We start from the raw sequence: 23,989 nt of genomic DNA on the forward strand, positions 1-23,989 counted from the left end.
AGTAGAAGAAAAATAAATATATAAATTCATATTAACTCTATTATATTTAAAAATACCTCATGAATTATTTAGTGTATGATCTTGATTTTGAAATTTTGAACTCTGACCATCAGATCACAAATTAATTTACCAATGCTCTCTATGATCTCTGTTTTTCCCACTATTTGAATAGAGAATGAGTGTACTGTATTCATAAAACTGTGTTCCAGATTCCTTCAGGCTTAGTTAGGAAAATGACAAACGTGGGATCTGATATGGGATTGATTGTTTTGTGAGTCTTGGAAGTAATCTTTGGCTAGAGGTGATGAAGGTAGTAAATTAATATCATTAATGAAGAAAAAATATGTCTGACTTTAAAAATTAAAACTGTCTTTTCTTTAAAAAGTTTCCAAGTCTGGATGGCACACTACACTTTGGTTAGTATGTGGGAGTGATATTAAAGAGATTTTTAACAATTATATTTCATCTTCTAAGCTTTATGTCTTTGATCATGAGTATCTTGAATTGCCTATGAAGACTTCTTGAAGTTCTTAAAATTTAGGAGGGAGATTAAAACACAAATAAATTCTGGCATTTGATGACATCTACCATAGGGAAAAAATATAATGTGAAATAAAATCAACATCTTCTCTAATCTTAATTTCTATTTTCTTAGTTTTACAATTGATTGAGAAACCAATCACATTTCATTTCTGCATATCTTTCCTCCATTATTATTCTTCAAAATCTGCTAGATGTATTAGATGCCCATATTTGGGAAATTTTATCTATGAAATTAAAAAAATACAGCTTCTTTAGTGTGAATTTGCTTATAAATATTTAATCTTAACTCATTTGATCTCTCTTTAAGCAACATCACCTCTAAAATGGCAATGGATTCAGCTAAGAATAGATGATAACACATTTTATAAGGTAGTTCTGTTTTCTGTGTGATAGTTTTAGGGTTTTGTTTTGGACATTTTAGGACTCTGTGAACTTGAAACACCTTTTTCTTTTCTCCCCTACAGAGTCTGAGAACAGATGTTGAGGAAGACATTTCTTTGGGTGTTTGCAGACTTCAGGGCCTCCCTGGTGGCTCAATGGTAAGGAATCCACCAGCAAAACAGGACGTCTGGGTTTGACCACTGGGTCTGAAAGATTCCCCAAGAAGGGAACGGCTCTCCACTCCAGTATTCTTGCCTGGAGATTTCCATGGACAGAAGAACCTGGTGGGTTACAGTCCATTGGGTTGCAAAGAGTTGGACATGACTGGGCGATTAACACTTGCACTATTCATAGACTTAACAGCATACTACAGTTAGGCTTTACAATTTCACCTTGTTGAATTCTTTCAAGATTCAGTTTCACAAGTTGTCATTTCTTTGTTCTAAGACAATCCATACTGTAAGAGTGTCTTGGCCAATGAAAGGCCTATAGTGAACTTTTTTTTTTTTTCTTCCCCGCTGTCTGCTCTACATTCTCCCCCCTATACTATTTCTTACTCTTTGTTTTTTCTTGAGGAATATGTCTTTCCCTTTTCCAGTTGATTCTGCCTTTTGTATGAAGCATCGGTCCCCTTTCCTCTGACTGACTCCACCAGAGTCTTAACTCTAGCCTTGCTGTTTATAACACCTCATATGTCTGGTATAATGACTAGTCCTGGGGAAGGTAAATGACCCAGGGAGGAGCAAACACAAACTCCTGATTTTTCACTAGGATTTATATATGTTTCTTGGAAGAAAAATTTTTTTTATTTCCACTCCCTGCAACTGCCAATACTAGCTGGAATTGTATAGGGTCAGAACATTTGGTACATTGTCCCTTGAATTTTGAGGGGGAAAAAAATTGCTGAAGTAGGAACAAGTGAGAATAAAATAGAATAAAATAAAAACATCAAATAAGAGAGAAAGAGCTTTCAGTAAAATCATTTGAGTTCCTTATGACTGAGTCATTAATCATCAAAATCAGTTTGGTATACAAAAATTGATTTTTACTCATTCAACAGATTCGAGATGTATTTAACTTGCAAACAGGAGATTTTTCACTAAATTAGAACATCAGAATCCCATATTTCTAAGATGAACCTTTCTACTTTGTGCTTCTCACAATTAGAATAATATCTGTGTACTATATTTTACACACAACCCCGCTTTTCACTTTTTGTTTTGAGGTTATATTCAGGCATTTATATCTTTGTATACAGATCAGTGATAGACATATCTTTTTAAATCAGAAAAAAATGTCTGAGTGTTTTTGGGTCTCATTATTTTGACCATAAATTATCTCAAGGATCATTAATTTTCATTGTTAGAACTTTAATTTTTCTAATGAAAGGCTTTTAGAGTGGACATGTATTTTCCTTGCTTCTGTGCTTCAATTTACATTTTAAGTACATTTAAAAAAAATTATACATATTGAAAATCTGATCACATTCCCAGGTCCAAATCTCTCTTGATACAAAAATTCTTTATTTTTCATAGATTTAATTACAAACTATATATGAGAAGTTTTTTGTCAACACATTGTATTTTAACATGCCAGAGCTTAATTATCAAGGCAAAGAATCACCTCATAACGATCATTATATCAGGCTTTCAATCTAATCACAATCATTTTAAGTGATCATTTCTGTAGAAAACTAATAAAATACAAAGAAAATATTTCAATCTAATTTATCTCTATAACTCAGAAGGTAAATTATATTGTATACCAACAATGTATAAAAATAAAATAAAAGTCATTTCCTTAACTTAACTTTGAAAATTAATGGACACATATTTGGAAAAGTACTTATTTTTATAAGATCCTCTACAAAATTCAGACTTGAGCTAAAAAAAAGAAAAAGGAACTTATACTGCATCTAGTTATATTAAATATCCATGTATTAGGGGGAAAACAGAATGTAAAGTTTTAATAAATCTTTACCAGTTAAAATATTTCATTGCTTTAAGTAAGTAAAAACAACCTGATCTATAATATATGACCTCAAATGAAAGAATATCTGTGTGCCAATATCAGGTTTGCCATGACTCAAGTTCCAAATGATTTAATAAAACACCCTGCGTTTTTTTGTTGCTGTTTGTTTGTTTCTATTTCTGTTCTCTTAGGTTCAGTTTTTTGGTGGTGAAATATCAACAGCTTGCGTGCTCCTCCACTTCTTCTTCTTGGTTGTCTAACCATGAAGAAGTCACCACAACATGGAGATATCAGATTACTTAGGTTTGATTCAAGCGCTCTAATCTTACAAACTGCAGTAAAATCTAACAGAAAAGGATTTTCTGAGAAGAGGACTTTAGATGGTTTTCCAAAAAGGTATCAGATGCTAATGACCCGTAGGAAATTGAGCATACAGGACAGGCATTATCTAGGGATATCCTCTACAATAGAGAACAGAAAGCTTTTGGTTAAATGCAGGTATCTCTGCTCTCTTTACTTCAGTTAATGGATTGCTTACACAGAAAAAGCAATCTGTCTTAAGCCTGCCCTTAAGGAAGTCTAGGAAAACCACATATATGTTTTACTGACATACAGTTCATAGTAAAAAATACTACTTTATTAACTCGCCATCAATGCCTAGAGTAGGGTATACTGATGCAACCATTCCCAACTTTACTGGACAGTTACTAAGACCGCTTACATATATGGCATCATGGCATCATTGCATGACAATGTGCCTTTCCCTGAAAATTTCTTAACAGTGAAATCACAGCACTAAATCTAAATCAAATAGGGAGGTTTGTGCATTTTAAAAAGTACATACTTTTTGGCTTTATCTTAAAAGTTGCTTCAAATATCTTAGATATTTCTTTATGTAATATGTTCTTTATGAATGAATTTATGCATCGTGCCCTCAAAATACTCATTTTTTATCTATTTCAGGGTGTTGATATAATTGACTAGACTATTTAAACTAGACCTCTGTAATAAAAGACATTCATATGTTTCGATTTTAGAGGCAAAAGCAAAGTATAGCCTGTAAGTCATTCTCCCAAATAGAAACAGGCACAATATTTAGTCAGCCATAATGAAATCACTCCCGTTTGCTGGTGGCTCAGATGGTAAAGAATTAATCTGCAATGCAGGAGACCTGCGGAAAAGGCCATGGCAGGGCAGTACTCTTGCCTGGAAAATCCCATGGACGAAGGAGCCTGGTGGGCTGCAGTCCACGGGGTTGCTAAGAGTCAGACACGACTGAGCGACTTCACTTTCACGCATTGGAGAAGGAAATGGCAACCCACTCCAGTGTTCTTGCCTGGAGAATCCCAGGGACAGGGGAGCCTGGTGGGCTGCCATCTATGGGGTCACACAGAATAAGACAGGACTGACGCGACTTGGCAGCAGCAACAGCAGGAGACCTGAGTTTGGTCTCTGAGGTGGGACAGAGGAGACTGGTGGGCTACAGTCCTTGGTGTCACAAAGAGTCAGACACGACTGAACAACTAACACTTTAAGATCAGCACAAAGGCATCACCCCACAATAAAATCTAATGGCCAAAAGTATGTTCCTTAATTAATACCTATTAAGCATGCATTTCTTATGGAAGATGACATACCTATTTAGCTCAGAAACTTTAGACCAAGATATAACACATAATGCTTTACACATTTATAATTAGACATCAAACACATTTATTGTTACTTTTCAACCTGTAAACCTGGACTTATTACAGTTCTTCCTTCTTCTAAATCCAGTTTCTTATCTGAAATAAAATAACCTAATCAGATGAGATGTCTTAGTATCCTTTTCATGAAACTGTCTCGAGTATTTAACACTTTTAATCGACCAATATCCAAATTTTCTATAGTAACCATTTTAAATTGTGCCCTCTGAAAACAAATCCCATATGTCTTACAAGAAAAAAATGCTAATTCCTGCACAATCACTGGGGCTAGCCATGAGTTGATCAAAGATTTTACTAATGGATGTGTTTATTTTTTTCTCTTCTTTTTCTCAGAGTGTTAGTGTAAGAATTGAAAATCAAGTAAATCTGGCAATATCACAACTGCAACACCTCTCCTTCTTGTGAGCCATGTAGCTAATCTAGAGTATAAGCCCTAAGCTAATAAACATAAAACACAGACAAGTAAATATTGTGAAGTAGTATTTGCAAAAAAAAAAAAAAAAAAAAATTCATGATTCAAGCTAAAAAGAATAATATTTTGATCTACATATTATGTATACTCATGTATATTATATAAATGAAGCATGAATATTCAGGGATTATATTAATAGTATGTCTAGTTACACAGAAATAAAGGGATCAAAATATATTTATATATGACCTAAGTGATATGAAAATCATACCCAGACTTTATCTGGATAACATGGTTATATGAGTGCTATGTAATTGTTGAAAAAAAATGAAAATCTAATTTTCTATATTCACATTAATAGTATATTGAAAATATTCTATATATATATATATATATGGAAATTGATAATGACTTAGAAAAGAAGGTAGAAATTATTCTTAGTATTTCATTATAAAGAAATTGAATACAAATGGTAAGTTGTATGTGATTGAAGGAATTAAAAGAAAACCCAGATAATACAACAGAGATAAATGCCTATCATTATAGCTGTGGAAACAGAAGTTGCTAGAACATGAAAGCAAGGCTGTAGGATGAGGGCTGAGGACATGGCATGAGTGCTGTGATCACAGTCTTATTTGCCTCAGTGAGTGGAGACAAGTAACAGAGGACCTTGATTCTTTTCTCTCCTCTTGCCCTCTATATTCATAAATGCCTTCCATTGGCTTATCCTGCAAGCAGGGTGCACCAGAGTCTGGGAGGGGATGCTATGCGTGATAGAAAGCAGAGCAGGAGAAGCTTAGGTGTATAGCACAGAAGCCTACTGTATACTTTAGGGGAAAAAAATTAAGAATGATGAGTCATTTTCAGATATCAAGAAAAGCCCAGGAGTTGGCCAAAATCATGACTAAAGTCCACTCTGAAGTATTTTAAGGCCCAGAAAATTCATACTCCTTTCCGTAGTAATTTACTACACAGCTGACTGTTGGGAGCACCAAACTGTATCACAAATCATGATTGGGTGCTTGGTTATCAAAATAGTCCTATTGTGAAGATAGAATTCATTTATGATCAGATTCCTTTCAATTAAAACAATCATTTTTCTACTTTCTTTTTTTTTTTTTTCTTAAAGAAGAGTGAAAAATGTCCCCTGTACATTCCTTTTCCAATGTAACAGGCACATTATTCTGTTGCAGTTAAAGGGGAGGTTGAGAAGGTAAGACAGCATCTACTTCATCAATATATATTGATAAATTTTAGGAAATAAATCAATCTATGACAACATAATTAATGTAAGTAGAAAGTCTGCAGGACAAATACTCCATAAATAGTTCAGTGTAAATGAGTTGATAAATTTCAAGCTCTAGAATAATTAAATCAAACTAAAGAGAACAAGAATCCTTAACTTGGAGAGCAGGTGTTGCTGGAATAGAACTTTTTTTTTTTCCTTTTTCTCTCTCTCCTTTTCACTTCTTAGGTATAAAAAGGTGATATTGAAAATCCTCAAGGTAATTTATTTAAATTGAATCTTGGTAAGCTAAAAATGATTTTTTCACATACTATCAGGATGAAGCAACATAGGAAGAGAAATATTAGAACTTAAATGCAATACTGTTCTCCAGCTCAGCACAAAAGATTCTCCAGAAGCTAAAATAAGGAATAGTTGTGACACATTTATCAACTCAAAGAGGGATACATTAAAATGTATATATTTAACATTATTTTTATAAATTAAATATGTAGATCAACTGACCAATTGTATTTTTGTAATGTAGTATTTTATTTCCTTGACTGTATTATCAATTCATAAAACACTTTTCAAACTTTCTTTGTCAGATTGTTTTTTATTATACCCTGAAGCTCTTTAATGAAGTTCATTGTCCAGAATGATACTCATACATAATGGGAGAACTTACCAATCATGTCCTTTGAATAACTAAACCCACACACAAAGGCAGTTTCTTCTGTAGATGATAGAACAGGGCATAGTATTTAAGCTAATGAGGATTATCATCATTTTAACATGAAATACTGCTAGCAATTTCCTTTTTCAGATACAGCTGATGAATTTTCACAGATTCAGTCAATATCTGTGAAGGTAGTGGAGTCTTATCAAAAACTTTGTCACTTGGTAGGGGAGAATGAAATAAAGATTGTTATAAATGGGCAAATATATATATATTTGCAAAATATATATATATATATATATATATATATATATACACACACCCTCAAATTTATGGTTCAACACTATTTTAAACTAAGGAGCCAATTACAGATCAATAAAACTCAGGTATAAATTAATTCTTTAGGGTTTTCCTTTTTCTATTTCATAGAAATAGCCTATATGTCTGTGTTGACCAATATAGTAGCCAACAGTTATATGTGGCTATGGAGGAGTTGAAGGATAGGGAAGCCTGGCATGCTGCAGCCTATGGGGTCACAAAGAGTCAGGTAGGACTTAACAACTGAATAACAACAATGGGGGCATTGAAATGTGGCTGGTGAAACTCAGCAACTAAATGTTTAATTTTATTTAATATTAAATCATTTAAATATAAATCTAAGCAGCCCTTGTGGCTAGTGGCTACAATATTGAAAAGGCTAGCTCTAAGAAACAGCATGGTATCAGGAGACATGTGAGTTATCCAAAGCATATCCCCAGGTGTGTGTTTGCGCTGTTACTTCAGTAGTGTCTGACTCTTTGTGACCCCATGAACCATAGTACCCCAGGCTCCTCTGTCCATGGGATTCTCCAGGCAAGAATACTGGAGTGGGTTGCTATTTCCTTCTTCAGGGAGTCTTCTCAATCCAGGGATCGAACTTGGTGTCTCTTGTGTCTCCTGCATTGGCAGACAGGTTCTTTACCACTAGCACCACCTGGGAAGCACCAACAGAGGCAAGAAATACATACACCCCAAAATGTCAACTGATTTTTCGTATAGATGAAAAGACAATGCAACTGAAGAAATAACTGTTTTTTCAACAGTCCGTACTGGAACAATTGGATTTCCACATGCCAAAATATTGACCCATGATCCATACTTCACATTTTAAACAAAAATGAACAAAAAATGACTAAGACTTAAACATAAAATGCAAAATTATTAAAACATCTTGAAGAACACATGAAAGAAAATATATGTGGTCTTAGGGTTTGTGACAATAAATTGAACATTACTAAAATTTTTAAATGGTGTTTGGCAAAATTCCCTGTGAGTAGAATAAAAGCAGAAACCAGTAAAAATGTTCATGAATCACATATCTGATAATGGACTTTTACCTATAATATTTAAATCACTCTAAAATGAAACAAATATAAACTAACAAAAGTTGGACAAAAGATCTGAAGAGACAGTCCACCAAAGAGTGCATGAAGATGCAGATAAATACATTAAAAGTTGCAGTTGCCCAACAACTTTTGCCTTTGGAGAAAACCAAATAAAACAACAATGTGTCATTGTTGAACATAGAAGAGAATATGTAATATTGATATAACTATCAATGCCGTGTTTTAGCGAGAAGGCAGAGTGGTTGAACTGTTAATTATCACTGTCATAACTAATGGGGTATAAATTAAAAAAATAATATAGCTATCTTGGGAAAAAGTTTGGCAGTTTTTAATCAAGTTAAACATACCCTTGCTTTAAGAATTAGAATGCAGTGACCAGATATTTACTCAAGAGAACCAAAAATATATAAATATACATCCACACAAATCTGTATAAGGATATTTGTAGAGGTTAATTTATGGTTGTCCAAATTAAACAATCCAAACTTTGCAATAAATGGAGAATGGATAACCATGCCATGGTATATCCATAAAGTAGAATATCACATATTACTACATACAGGAATGTACTACTGACACATTCAGGATGAATCCCAGAAACACTATGCTATGTGGATATATCTTTGCTCAAAAGACTATACACTATAGAATTTAATCTGCCTGACTTTCTGGAGGCAGTAAACAATAGGGATAGAAAGTAGATTAGTCACAAATTGATGGGAGAGGGAGATGGGATTAACTTCCAGGGACCTGAAGGAAAATTTTGATGTGATGGATATAATTTTTATCTTGATTGTGGTAGCAACTTCATGACTATACATGTTTGTCAAAACTCAGGGATGGTTACTGCTGGTATTATACTTCCATAAACCTGACTAAAAAATGAAGTGAAAATAAATAAAATGAAATTACCATTTGCTGCCAAGATGTTGAACTGAATCACTAATCTACTGCTAGTGGGAAAGTAAATTAGTACATCTGCTTGGTACTGTGATTTCACAGCATCTATGAATGTTGAACACAAACACATCTATCAACCAGTAATTCTATGAGTATGTATAGAATCAACAGAAATGTATACATATGTGCACAATAATATGCATATGTGAACCCACAATAGTACTATTACCAAAAGTCTTAAACTGGAAACTTCCTAAATATTTATCAGAAATAAAAAGTTTTGGGATGATGGAAATATGAAATTGCTTCAAAAATTGCAGAAGTTAGTAGAATCAAATGATGAATACATTGTTCAATAAAGTTCTAAATAAAAATGGTACAGAGTAACTTGTCATGATGAAAAGTATACATCACAAATCTGCTCTTGAATTAGCATGTATTTAAAAAGTGATTAGTCTTAATATTGACCATATGCCCACAACTGACAAAAATTAAGTCAATTTTCTCTCCTGCCCACAGGTCCCTAAACTTTAGGTCACCCCCAACCTGAGTAAGCACTAAAATAAGGAAAGTGCCTTCGCATGAAATTATCCCCAGAATCGACACAGTGAGACACATTTCCTGTCAAACCATGCTGACTATGCATTTGACTTATGCTCTCTCCTTTGTTCAATTTCCCTTTCCTTATTTCTTATCATGAAGGAATAAAAAAGCACTTTTCAGTTTGATTTTGAGACACTTGCAATTCCTAAAATGGGAGCATTCGTCCTATTCCCTAGTCTTTCTGTATAAAGGCTCAGCTTATCTGGATTTGTTTTTATTTGACAAAGTAGCTGTACCAATGACAAACATAAATACCTCCTATGGTGTATATCACTCTCTTAGGACTTTCTGAACATCAGTTTTAAACTGATTATACCCACTTTTTATCTCACGGTTTTTCATAAATATAACTTTCCGCCCATCCTTAGTGTTTCAGTTCCATTGAAAGCAGAACTTCACAAAAAATGTAATGTTTCTACTTTTATATAATTGTAATTAGAAACTCACAAAGAATGCCAGTTAATTTTATTATGTTTTTAAAAAAAATTAAAAATGTGGATTTAAGTGGAAGATTTAGAGGATTTTTATGCTTCCTTGTTTTAATTTTGCTCGTTTGTTTTTTTCCTTTCAGTCAAGGATAATGCCTAACGTTATTACAGGCCACACGTGGCCTAATCTTAATATTGTTATGTCTTAGGGAATGGAAGGTGTCCAGGAGAGGGAGAGAGATAGGGGACAGCTGATCGGCTGAACAGTTGGTGGAACGGGCAGAACACACACATTTATTAACTTCACCATCTTACATGAGTGTGGTTCATGGCCCCTCAAACTAATTACATGAGTAACATCAAATATCCTTGATCAGCGATCACCATAGTGAATATAATCATTGAAATATTACAAGAATTACCAAAACAAGACAGGGAGGCAGGAAGTAAGTGAATGCTACTAACAGAACTAGTACTGATAAGAAATGCCTGAAGCAGTCTTGCCACAAACCTCCAACTTATGAAAAACGTAGAACAGTATGAAAAAAATAAAATGAGGGATCTCTGTAATAAATTTCTATGGTGAAGCTGATATTAAAAGTATTTCAAAAAACAAATCAGCATAGCCAATATGCACTCTCTCTCTTTTCTATTCATCTTCAAAGGGATTTGAAAAATGTCTGAGCCTCTAAAGGATTACCATATAAATCAAACAAGTGTCCTGCAATGAGGGTGAAAAAACTGTACAGGATGCACAGTTAAATTTCAATTTCAGGTAAAAAATCAAATAAATTTTAGTTTACTACAAATGAATCAAATATGGCATAGTTAATTAAAAACATGATTAAAATTTGAAATTAACTATCTTTCCGCCTTCTAAATCCAGCAATGATATATAAAAGAGTTTTCAGTATTAGAGGTAATTATGTTCTCTATATTTTTGAATACAGACTTGTTCAAAATAAATTGCAAATTTCTCAAAGTATTAAATGTATAGATGACAAACATTTTCAGACTTAGAAGCTTTTAGTAAATTATCATTATTGTAAATAAAGCTGTGAAATAGGAGATAATTAAAATGTATCACTATAATAGCAAATCGGAGTGAAAGTGAAAGTTGCTCAGTCATGTCTGACTCTTGTCAACCGCACGGACTATATAGTTCATGGAATTCTCCAGACCAGAATATTAGAGTAGGCAGAAATCAGAAACTATATACAATTAAAATATGCAGGTTCAGATATAGAAAACATTTAATTTTAACATGTAAAACTGAGCTTGGGAAGTGTCTTTTAATGAAGCTTCTATTTTTAACTGAGAATTTATATTCCGTATTAGAGTGGAGAAATGCTCACAGACATATAATACTAATTTATGGTTACAAAAGGGGTAAGGTGAGAGGGAAAAATTAGGAGTATGGGATTAACATTTATACAATATTGTATATAAAATAGACAACCAAAAAAGACCTGATATGCAGGACAAGGAACATTATTCTATATCTTATAATAATCTACAATAGAACAGTTTTCTGAAAAATAATACATATATATATATATATCTCCAAATTTCTTTGCTGTCCACCTAAACCTAAACAACACTGTAAATCAATCATATTTCAATAAAAATATATACATATATAATACATAAATACATATATAATATTTAATTATAATCTAATATGTATATTTAACCTTTTATTTTGTATTGGGGTATAGCCGACTCACAAACAATGTTGTTTTAGGCTTAGGTGAACAGCAAATAGACTATGCATGTATTCAGTTCAGTTCAGTTCAGTTCAGTCACTCAGTCGTGTCCGACTCTTTGCGACCCCATGAATCGCAGCACGCCAGGCCTCCCTGTCCATCACCAACTCTCGGAGTTTACTCAAACTCATGCCCATCGAGTCGGTGATGCCATCCAGCCATCTCATCCTCTGTCGTCCCCTTCTCCTCCTGCCCCCAATCCCTCCCAGCATCAGGGTCTTTTCCAATGAGTTATTCTCCCCTAAATTCCCCTCCCAACCAGCTTGCCACATAACATTGAGCAGAGTTCCATGCGACACACAGAAAGATTGTTGATTATCCATTTAAAATATAACAGCGGATGAGATGGATGAAACTGGAGCCCATTATACAGAGTGAAGTAAGCCAGAAAGATAAAGAACATTACAGCATACTAACACACATATATGGAATTTAGAAAGATGGTAACGATAACCTTATATGCAAAACAGAAAAAGAGACACAGATGGACAGAATAGACTTTTGGACTCTGTGGGAGAAGGTGAGGGTGGGATGTTTCTAGAGAACAGCATTGAAACATGTATATTATCTATAGTGAAACAGATCACCAGCCCAGGTGGGATGCATGAGACAAGTGCTCGGGCCTGGTGTACTGGGAAGACCCAGAGGAATCGGGTGGAAAGGGAGGTGGGAGGGGGGATCGGGATGGGGAATACATGTAACTCCATGGCTGATTCATGTCAATGTATGACAAAACCCACTTCAATATTGTAAAGTAATTAGCCTCCAACTAATAAAAGTAAATGAAAAAAAAAAAAAAAAATAACAGCGGACTGTTTACCACTGTGCCACTTGTGACACCCTGGATAAGGGCACAGAAACACTAAAATTAGAAGATCATAAGGAAAGTAAAGTACAATTTTTTTTATGATAATCTCAATACAGAATTCTGAGATGATTTTAGAGAAAGAAATGACTTAGAAACTGGCAAAAATGCACATATAAAGAATAGACATTCTGTTTGTGTGATTTTTAACATTCAGAAAAGTAATATTAAATTGCTTTAGTTGCCCTGTTACTAATATTTGCTTTATTTCATGGCCAATTTTATATAAGCAATAGTATTTGAAAAGAATTATTTTTCCTAATAGAATCAATTCATTGGTATGTAAATATGAGTTCGAAAATTAGAACAATTTTAATTATTTTAAAGTTTCTTATATCTAAAAGAGAAAGCCTTACTTTCAATAGTACATCATATGGCCACTCCAAACTTTTTCATACACTCAAAGTGAAATTGCTCAGTAGTGTCAGACTTTGAGACACCGTGGACTATAGCCCAGCAGGCTCTCGGTCCATGGGATTCTCCAGGCAAGAATACTGGAGTGGGTTGCCATTGCCTTCTCCGGGGGATCTTCCCGACCCAGGGATTGAACCCAGGTCTCCCGCATTGAGGACAGATGCCTTAACCTCTGAGCTACCAGGGAAGCCCCTTCATACACTCAAACCCTACATAATTTTCTCTTCTTCTTTCATGATATCTTTCATGGATCAGCTACCTCTCAGTGCTTTTCTGCCCAGAATGTGTACCATGCATTTTATTTATTTATTAAATGCCAGTCTCTTCCACTAGATTCTTGAGAACTGAGGATATATTTTATTCATACTTTTATTTCTAGCTTCTAAAATACAATACTACATGCAGTATTTCTCAGTACATGTTTATTGAATTGGACTTGAGTCATAATTCTAGAAGTGCAATTATTAAGTCTTGTATTTTCATTGTAAATGTAATTTCTGTTTAAGTTAGAACTTTGAAGCTATGCATCTTTGATTTAGAAGCCATGCCAAGTATACAATATTGAAGATATATTGCAAAAAAATATGCATTTTTCTACACAGAAAATTTAAATGTGGGATTGTCAGAAATCATTATATATCTTGAAATAGGCTACATAGCTCTCTTTTGCCTTAGGCAACAGAAAATGCCAAGTGGTGTTCTTCCTTTTTTATCTTATCATTTCAAGGAATGGAGAAGCCTCTGCTGTCAGCATAGTATATTACATTTAGTTATTTATTGAAATTCTGCCTACTTGAAAATATATTTGAATCTTCTTATTATAAACGTCATATTTTAAAACTAAGGATTGCATTTGCATTGGCAGTATGTGTGGTAAGGGAGATGAAGGTAAAAAGAAGTATTGACAATACCTTGCTTCTTTTCTTTCTACTAGTGACTTTCTTATGTGGTTTCATATTTTCTTCTGTAGCTCACAGCTCATAGATATACATAGACTTTGAGGAGTTATTGTTGATATAATTTGAGATTAATCTTTAGTGTCTAACCTTAGTTTTTTTGCCTGACATACCTCATGGAGACATTCAGCTGTTTACCATCTTTTAGTGACAAAGAGTCACTATGTATCAAGATACATAGGCATATATACTGTTATAGGAGAAAGAAAATCTTAAAATAAATCAACAAATTAAATTAACCATCTGGTAAGTCTAAATAATGAAAACTTTAGATCATAGGTTTAGGAGCACAAAAGAATTACACACATTAATACACACATCATAAATCTATTATTTTCATGTCTATACAGCTTTGTAAAAATTAGTATTTCTAATGTGTATATTTTAATGGAAAGGATGTAAAAGAGAGTAGTACCAATGGGGATATCTATTTACATTCATTTAAAAAGTATTTATTTAGTAGCATTTATAGAAATACATCAGAGCTTAATCACACAAAGGTAAAAATTATATTTGGCTTCCCAGTTGGCACTAAAAGCAAAGAATCTGTCTGCCAATGCAGGACATGCAAAAGAATAGGGCTCCATCCCTGGGTTGGGAAGATCCCCTGGAGAAGGAAATGGCAACTCACTCCAGTCCCCTTGTCTGGGTAATCCCATGGGCAGAGGAGTCTGTAGGGCTCTAGTCTATGGGATCGCAAGTGAGTAGAACACTACTCAGTGACCGAGTATGAATACTATAATTACATTCATACATAATAATAGCATTCATTTAACTTATACACGAGAAATTATATAACACTATAATAAATAGTAGTCAATATTTTATTTCATTCTCAAACAACAATATAAACAGATAACATTTTCATCCTCATTTTGTAGATGAGAAACTAAGGCAAGAAAAATAGTTCATATATTTTAATTTTGGATGTCTGGGCTAGATTCTAGTTTTTCTACCAAAATGCATATTTCAAAATAAGAAGCTAATTTCATAATGGATACATTGAAATTAGTTGGCTATTTAGTGAAGGAATCCAAATTCTCTTGATTTAGCCTACATGTTACTAGCTAAATTGGCTTTTACTTTAAAGTACTGTTTTTATTTTCCCTGTTCACTTTCAATTATGTACTTGGTTTGATATCCTATTGCAGTTTCTTCTGTGTTTTGACTCCTATATAGCAAATTTTTTACATTGAATCAAACTTCTGCTACCTTATCAGGTGCAGTGGACTTTGAAATACACAAAATTTAGCCCCAAGTTTTTTGTCCTCTCTGTCTAAAACACTGTCGCCTCTTCAAATCTTTTAATAAAACCTGATTGTACTAAATCTCTAGGGCTGGATACTTTTGGAAAGAAATCAGATGTTCCATTACTGTGTCAGGTCCATAGGGACAAGCTCTTCTTTGACATAATTAGTTCTCATCTACCCTGTGTATATACGACCCTAAGAATATAATACATAATATTAACAATTTCCTCTCTGGATTCTAAGGGTTCTCTTCTCCAAATTATACTTGGAAATAAACATATGCCATTTCAGAAAGAAATATACTTACTCTATTACATGAGCTTGAAAGAAATAAGTCAGTTTAACTGTTTTCAGCACGATGGGCAGTCATGACAATTAGAATGCATTTCAATTTCATTTTGAAGCAATCCATGATGCATTTTGAGATGAGAAGGAAAACAGACTTTGAAACACAGTACATTTGGGGGCAATAAGCATAGAAAAATTTAATACACATGCAAATAATGGGTTTTATAAATCAATAACTATCTAATATTCACAGAACTGTTGTTCTGTCTAGGTAAATACTTAGGTGAATATACTAATCCTTTGCTCCCATCAGGGATTCACTCAATATATAAATGCATGCACTGACTGTTATACCATGAATTTCAACAGCATTTCATATACTGTTGAATCTATAACCTGTCCTCATAATAGGAGTCGAATGTCTATAGTTTTGAATTTTTTTAAAAGTTAGTGGAATAGTCTTCCTTCATTTCCACTGTACCTTTGTTTTTTCTTCAAGAAGCACTGACAGAAAGAAAAATTAACAATATATTAATTTCCTGATTCAGAAATGAGCTAAGAAGCATATTCTGAAGTCAAAGATCACATCTGCCCTTTTATGCAGAATAACGAAAAAGGGTAATAGCAAACTTTTCTGTCACTAACATTAGTATATTGTGACTCGTTTATAATTTGTGCCTTGAGAGTTCACACGTTTTTCTTTAAAGAAGTTTTGTATATTACAAGAAGACTATCTCCATCATATTCTATTTTAAAATAAATACAGACCCATTTTTTAATTTTTAAGTAAAACTTCAATGGTTAATCTTCAAGTTAAATTGAAGATTCAATAAGTAATCCTTTAAATGGTATTTTTTTTCTTGTTTTTAAATCACAGGAAATTAGTAAAGATAAAGGATTTCTTACAAAAATATAGGGAAGGAGCAGGTTGTAGTGTACTTTAATACTTAATTTTTTCTTTGTTAAAGAAAATGCTGAGTTAATGATTTTAAGGGTACAGTGATTCTACAACCTTCTCTACTTCTTCAGAGATCAATTAGGTGATTTACATATTTAATTTAAAAATGTTTTATTATAGCTCTATTTTTAATTATTTTTATTTAAGAACCTTCAAACAGTTGTCCATAGTGGCTGCACCAATTTACATTCCCACTAACAGTTTTTTTCACACCCTCTACAGTACTTTTTATTTGGAGACTTTTTAATGATGACCATCCTGATCAGTGTGAGGTGATACTTCATTCAACAACAGCATAATAGCATTATTTTTAAGCACACACTGAACATTTTCTGGACAGGGGATCTGCTAAGCCAAAATACAAGTGTGAAGATTGAAATCATACCAAATACTTTTTCAATCATGATAGGAAACTAGTATTTAATTTGACTAAAGCCTTTGACTGTGTGGATCACAAAAAACTGGAAAATTCTTAAAAAGATGGGAATACCAACTGCCTTACTTGCCTCCTGAGAAACCTCTATGCAGGAAAGAAACAACAGTTAGAATCAGTTATGGAACAACAGACTAGTTCCAAACTGGAAAAGGAGTAAGTCAAGGCTGTATATTGTTACCCTGCTTATTTAATTTGTATACAGAGTACATCATGTGAAATGCCGGGCTGGATGAAGCACAAGCTGAAATCAAGATTGCTGGAAGAAATATCAATATCCTTAGATATGCAGATGACACCACCCTTATGGCAGAAAGCAAAGAGGAACCGAAGAGCCTGTTGATGAAAATGAATGAGGAGAGTGAAAAAGCTGGGTTAATACTCAACATTCACAAAACTAAGATCATGGCATCTGGTCCCATCACTTCATGGCAAATAGATGGGGAAACAATGGAACCAGTTGCAGACTTTATTTTCTTGGGCTCCAAAATCATTGAGAATGGTGACTGCAACTGTGAAATTGACTCTTTCTCTGTGGCTGAAAAGGTATGACAAATCTAGACAGCATATTAAAAAGCAGAGACATTACTTTGCTGACAAAAGTCTATATAGTCAAAGTTATGTTTTTTCCAGTAGTCATGCATGTAAGAGTTTGACCATAAACAAAGCTGAGTGCCAAAAAATTGATGGTTTCAAAAGGTGGTGTTGGAGAAGACTCTTGAGAGTGACTTGGGCAGCAAGATCAAACCAGTCAATCCTAAAGGAAATCAACCCTGAATATTCACTGAAGGACTGATGCTGAAGTTGAAGCTCCAATACTTTGGTCACCCATGTGAAGAACTGACTCATCGGAAAAGACCTTGATGTTAGGAAAGATTGAAGGTGAGAGGAGAAGGGGGCAACAGAGAATGAGGTAGTTGGATGGCAACACTGACTCAATGGACATGAGTTTGAGCAAACTCCAGGAGATAGTGAAGGGCAAGAAACTTTGGTGTGCTGCAGTCCATGGGGTCACAAGGCATTGGACACGACCAAACAACTGAAAAACAATAAATGCAAGTGCAGAACTGCAGGGAGCCGGCCTGAATGTACAGGCCCCTTACGGCTCTAAGAGAGATCAAAAGGTCTCTCTTTGTCCTGCCACCCCTTCTTGTTAAAGTATAGACTGGCATTTGTCTCCTTCAGGGAAAAAACACACCGGTGACCTTTTTGCCTGTTTTTCTGGTGCTGATAAGCTCATCATGCCTGAAACCTGTTTTCATCTAATGTTCTATTGATGAAGCCTGTTTTCTATCTAATGTTCTAATGATTTTAATCGTGTTGGGCGCTAGGGTAATTAACACTTTGCTGATCTTGAGTGTGGGAATTTAAAACATCTGTAGCTCTGCACGTATGCAAACCCTCGATCTATTCTTAGTAACTCCTGTTAGCGTATATATAGGCATGGTATTCTTCAATAAAGTTGGCGGAGTCAGACGCAAGCGGACTCCGTCCCTCTCAACCCCATCTTTCTCTTTCTGAGTCTTCTTTTTCCTAGGTACTCTGGTGATTGCGTTCTTGACCAGTTCGTTTGCCGGCAGGCTCCGGCACAGAACAATTCCAAGATGAACATCAACAGAATATAGAAACTATAATTAGAGATAGAAAAATAGGATCTACTAAATATATTCCTTTAGAATTCATCCAGAAGATTCAAACGCTGAGACTTGGGTAGAGTAAGGTATGGCCCGTCTGTCATTAAAGGTATTAGTTACAGATAAAGCTTTACATGGAAGGTCAATGCAGATCCAAAGGCACTACTACAGGTCATTTTGATGTATCTGCACCTCTGCTTGCTGGCAAAGAGAAGTAGTTGGGTCCACAGCTCCTGCAACTCCTCCCTTATCTCTAGTTTTTCTTTGAATTCTGGACCATATATTATTATTTATTTATTTATTTATTTTTTGGTCATACATTGATATGAATCAGCCATAGATTTACACCTGGACCATGTATTATTAATAGTAATCAACCTATACTCTAGGGCACTCTGGTTACCAATATGGGAGGCTTGAATGAGGGGACATGACTTCAAAGTTTCCAACTTGTCTTTATACTTTTCAGAATAGTCTTAAAGTTCCCAGCTTGTGCTTTACATACAATTCCTATTCCTGATAGCCTGCTCATTATCAGACCTAGAAAAACAGCCTAATATAAACTTTAAACCAGATTCCACTACTAAGTGTAGTTAAATCTCGGTAATACAACTCTGATTATTTATAGATCTTTAGTATTATGGCTGAACCATCACTAATGTAGCCTGATACAATTTTAAACTTCCAAAAATATTATTACATTAATGAATAAATCCTTTAGAGAATCTTTGTATCTCTAGGAGAACCTCCACAAAGCATGATCTCAGATATTATTCTTTCAAATAAATTTAAAATAACAAATGATTAACTTAATCCATCAATGAGAACCCCAACAGAAAACGCATTAAAGTAGGAAGCAGGGCACCCTGGGGGGAGACTGTCATTATTTCTTCCTAAGTTTCTAAAGAGATTTTGGAGGATATAAGAAAAAAAAAGAATATGAAATATTGACTTGAAAAATTATGATTATCTGAGAAATGAAATTATTATTCACTATACTATTTATCTAGTTTGCTCATTTATTTATTTATGAAAGAATTAGTAAAAGAAAATACTTGAGGCTAAATATCAGATCATTTCATGCAATATTAAATACAGTAAGAAATGGACACAGTTGGGTGCTCTCAAAGAAGTATTGATTTTTCTGAATAACTGTCAATACAATACTAATTAATGTAAAAGCCCAGAGAGCTGTGTCAAAACCCTAAGGATGTTATTTTATCTATACAAGAAAGAGGTTATGCTTAAATGCTTCACATTTAGAATACTTAGAACAAAGTTTCAGATCAGAATAATGTTTATTTTCAACTTTCTCTCACAATGTATTTAAAGGCATGAAGAGATCATGCTATACAACAATAATAAATATTGTCCAGGTTTACACTAATAAACCCATCAGATTGTGGAAAGTTCTAAAATCCTCTATAAAGAGTTGTGCTAAGAAGAAATCTGAGTAACATTCTTTTAATTGATAAAATGGTGCGTTACTATGGCAATTCTGGTTCTGAAAATATCAAGAAAAGAACCCACTACACACGAAAATAAGCTTATTATGTATCTCCAAAAGACAATTTTCTCTATTTAAAGTACAGTTCAAGTAATCTTTTACTTGTTTATTAATATGGGAAATAATGTACATACACCAGTGTATTAACATTAATCCCAGCTGAGAGAACTAAATTATCTATCTAAACTATTAAGGATTAACAGATTCAGGGAAGCCGAAGAATACTGGAGTGGGTATCCTATCCCTTCTCCAGCAGATCTTTCCAACCCAGGAATCAAACCAGGGTCTCCTGTGTTGGAGGCAGATTCTTTACCAGCTGAGCTACCAGGGAACCCATATATTCACACAGTAGATTATTACTGAACAATAAAAGTGAGATGAACTATTGCTACTTAAGACAACATGAATGAGCATAATACTGAACAATGGAATTCAGTCATATATATGCTATCAATTGTAAGTTTCACCTCTAGCAAATAGATCTATACTGTTAGAAGTCAGGATAGAGGTTACCCCTTCTTGGGGGTTAATGATTAGAAAGAGGAAAACGAGGCTTCTGGGTTAGTTGTAATATTCTTTTTTTCTGTATGTTTTCATTTTTTGAAAATGCATTAGGATTTTACTTATGATCTGTACATTTTTATATGTATGTTGTACTCCAAAAGTATATTGAAAATACATGTAAATTGTGAAATTAGCAACTTTGGCCCCACAATATAGTATAAATGATTCTCGAGACACTTCAAATAATTTTTTTCACTAAACAAATCAATTTGCAATCAAGGGAAATTACCTTGCACCCTTCTTAAAACTATGAATGTATTCAAATGATGAATACATTTGGTTAATACACATAGCTGTCCTTGATTTAATCACATTTAGATGACTAAGCAGCAAAATAATGCATTCTCCAGGTGTACGAATTATAGACACATAATTTCTACTAGTCATTGTTTGATATCCAAATCGCTCCTTAATGAATTTGTAATGCAAACTTTTTTTTTTTTTTAACTTTCAGGCAGACAGGATTCCTAACAGAGAATTTAGATGAGGGATCTTCAGGTGAATCAATTATTAAAAATAAATTTTGACACAATGTACTTCATAATTCTCCCTTCCTCTCTGCATAGAGCCCATGATATCTCAATAAGTTATCTTGCTTAATATCATGAGAGAACACTGTAATATTTTCAGCCCACTTACAACCCATTAATCCAAGAAAAATTTGTATGTGTTAGACTGAGAGGTATCATAGGCCATTTATAAGGGCCCCCAACCCTATTTCCAAGGACATCCCATTGATAGAGGGAAAATGAAACTTCAAACCTAAATGCAGGGCTGCCTCCATAATTTGTGAGCCAAAGTGCAAAATGAAAATATTTTGTCCAAATACTAAGGATTTCAAAATGGCAATAACAAAGCATTAAACCAACAGCAGGGCCTTCCTACACATGGCGCTTCCTGTGACCAACCAGGTCGCAAAACTGATGATCCAGCTCCACACAAGTATTTTATCTCCTGCAGCCTTTCCTCTATACACTTTTGTCTTTCGTTACCCTTCTTTTTTCAACCAAAACTGTAATGATAGTGTACAAAATAAGATGAGAAAAACTGTAATTTGATATCGTTTTAATTTTAACCTATAATACAACTTGCAACTTTTTTGTCATTTTTTTTTTTTAAACTTGGAACAACTCCTCAATTGTATCATTGGATGTTGTGGGTTACAGATGTCCTTTCTGCAGCTTCAGTTTGGGACAAGTCAAAAGCTTAAATATGTGTCATCTACTATTAAAAAAGGCAGAAACTGAATTTTTGATCTTTCATTGTTAACATATAAAGTGTAGTCACAGTTAAGTTTTATGTTCAATCAAGAAGAAATCAGAAAATATTAAGTGCCAATTCTATATTGTATGGGGGCATGAAAATCCCAGAACTTTCATTTTTCACAATTCTAAGCAACCAGGAAAAAAAAAATAAAAGAGTACATTGAATATTTTATTCTGTACCTCTACTACATTTAGAATACTAGTTATATTAAGTAGATTGAGTAAGGAACTGCGACCAGATCTGTTGACTCTACACAGAATACTGTGTATTATAGATGCATGTGGCAAATAAATATATTTAAACTAGTTTTAACACCATATATATTTAAATTTTGACCAACACATAGTGTTTAACCTTTTTTTGCATTAAAGAATTAACATCCTTATTTAAATAGTTGAAAAGAAATAAGAAATGAGAATTCAAAAAAAGAAACTCACTGCTCTACCCAAACTTAAATTGATAAAGTATAAGTGCCTCTTTCTTGCATCTTTTATTTTTAATTTGAAAAATTTTGATGATCAAATTTATTGTCAAAATATCTTTGATATCTTACAGTACATATCTACATTGTTTCCACCCTTTGAGCTTATTAAAAGCAAGGAATAGAGAAATAAGCTTGGTAAGCCATAAATAATTCTATCTTTTGGTAGAATAATGTATATCATTGCTTTAGGTTCTGAAATTTCTATGTAGTATTTCTATGTAGCCATTAAAACATGTTTTAAATGGTAGGATAATCATCTTATTAGATACAGTAAAAGACAGCCAAATAACAAAAGCAACACACACCACTTAGTAACTGTAAAATAATAATAGGCTTACTACAACTGAGTCCTCCAAAATGTGACTCAGTCATGGAAAAATCTATTATTAATTTATAATTAGATAAAGCATCTCTTTGCCCATACTCAATTACAAAAAAAAAAAAAAAAATAGGATGGAGTTGTTAGGGGAAGCACACTGACTGAAACCGCCCACCCTGGCCAGGCACCATAGTAACTATTTGCATGAGTTGTTTTATGACAGGAGGTCCTGGTAAGAAACACAGAACTAATAAACCTCCATCAATGGGAAGAGCGGGAAAGGTCAAAAGGAGACACCACATGTCCAACCACCTCCCAGAATCCTTCTCTCTGACATCCATCTTGGCTGAACAAGGCATGCACCACCAGGAAGGACTCTGAGTTAGAATGATTGGTGAAAGACAACCTGGAAACTAATCCCATCACCATAAAACCAGAGACTGGGAGCCATGTGACAGAGCTGTTCTCCTGGGTTCCCTGACCCTACTGCTCTCTGCCCGGGTGCCCTTTCCCAATAAAATCTCTTGCTTTGTCAGCCAATGTGTCTCCTTGGACAATTCATTTCTGAGTGTTAGACAAGAGCCCAGTTTCAGGCCCTGGAAGGGGTCCCCCTTCCTGCAACAAAACACTGAATTTTAAACAGCTATTAAGAGCTGCACAAACCTCATTTAAAAAGTTGCAGGAAATTTCTCTTTACAAATGACCATGAAATCTATGTCAGTGAGAATTAAGAAAATAAATATCTATATTTCACTGGGCAAAAATAGCATGTCAAAAAAGGAGAGAGAGAGAGAGAAAGGATGGAAGAGAGGAAGGCAAGCAGGCAGGCAAAGAAAGAAGGGGAAAAGATCAAATACAGTAATTTGAGAAGGAAAAGATCTCATGGTACTATGTGTCACATCTCCAAACCCAGAATATATTTTTCTAAATTAAATAACCTAATTTAAAATGTAAATGATATACAAGGAAATTTGAGCTCCAATAAAGCATAAAACCTAACCCAGAGTAAAACAAAACATTTCAGACTTTGTTTTATGAAACTATTAATAGAT

The 23,989-nt window shown here is 34.0% G+C and overlaps 1 long non-coding RNA gene across 1 annotated transcript; it reads right to left on the reverse strand.

Moving 5' to 3' along the window:
• Positions 1–2,334: 2,334 nt before the first annotated feature.
• Positions 2,335–23,311, reverse strand: LOC122453308. The gene is made up of 3 exons (XR_006273002.1): positions 23,159–23,311; positions 10,080–10,089; positions 2,335–2,345 (listed from the first exon to the last, which is right to left on the reverse strand). It is a non-coding gene; the product is annotated as an uncharacterized LOC122453308 (long non-coding RNA).
• Between the last annotated feature and the right edge of the window lie 678 nt (positions 23,312–23,989).

This window comes from Cervus canadensis, chromosome 14 (genome assembly GCF_019320065.1).
Source record: "Cervus canadensis isolate Bull #8, Minnesota chromosome 14, ASM1932006v1, whole genome shotgun sequence".
In the NCBI taxonomy this organism is placed as follows: Eukaryota; Metazoa; Chordata; class Mammalia; order Artiodactyla; family Cervidae; genus Cervus; species Cervus canadensis.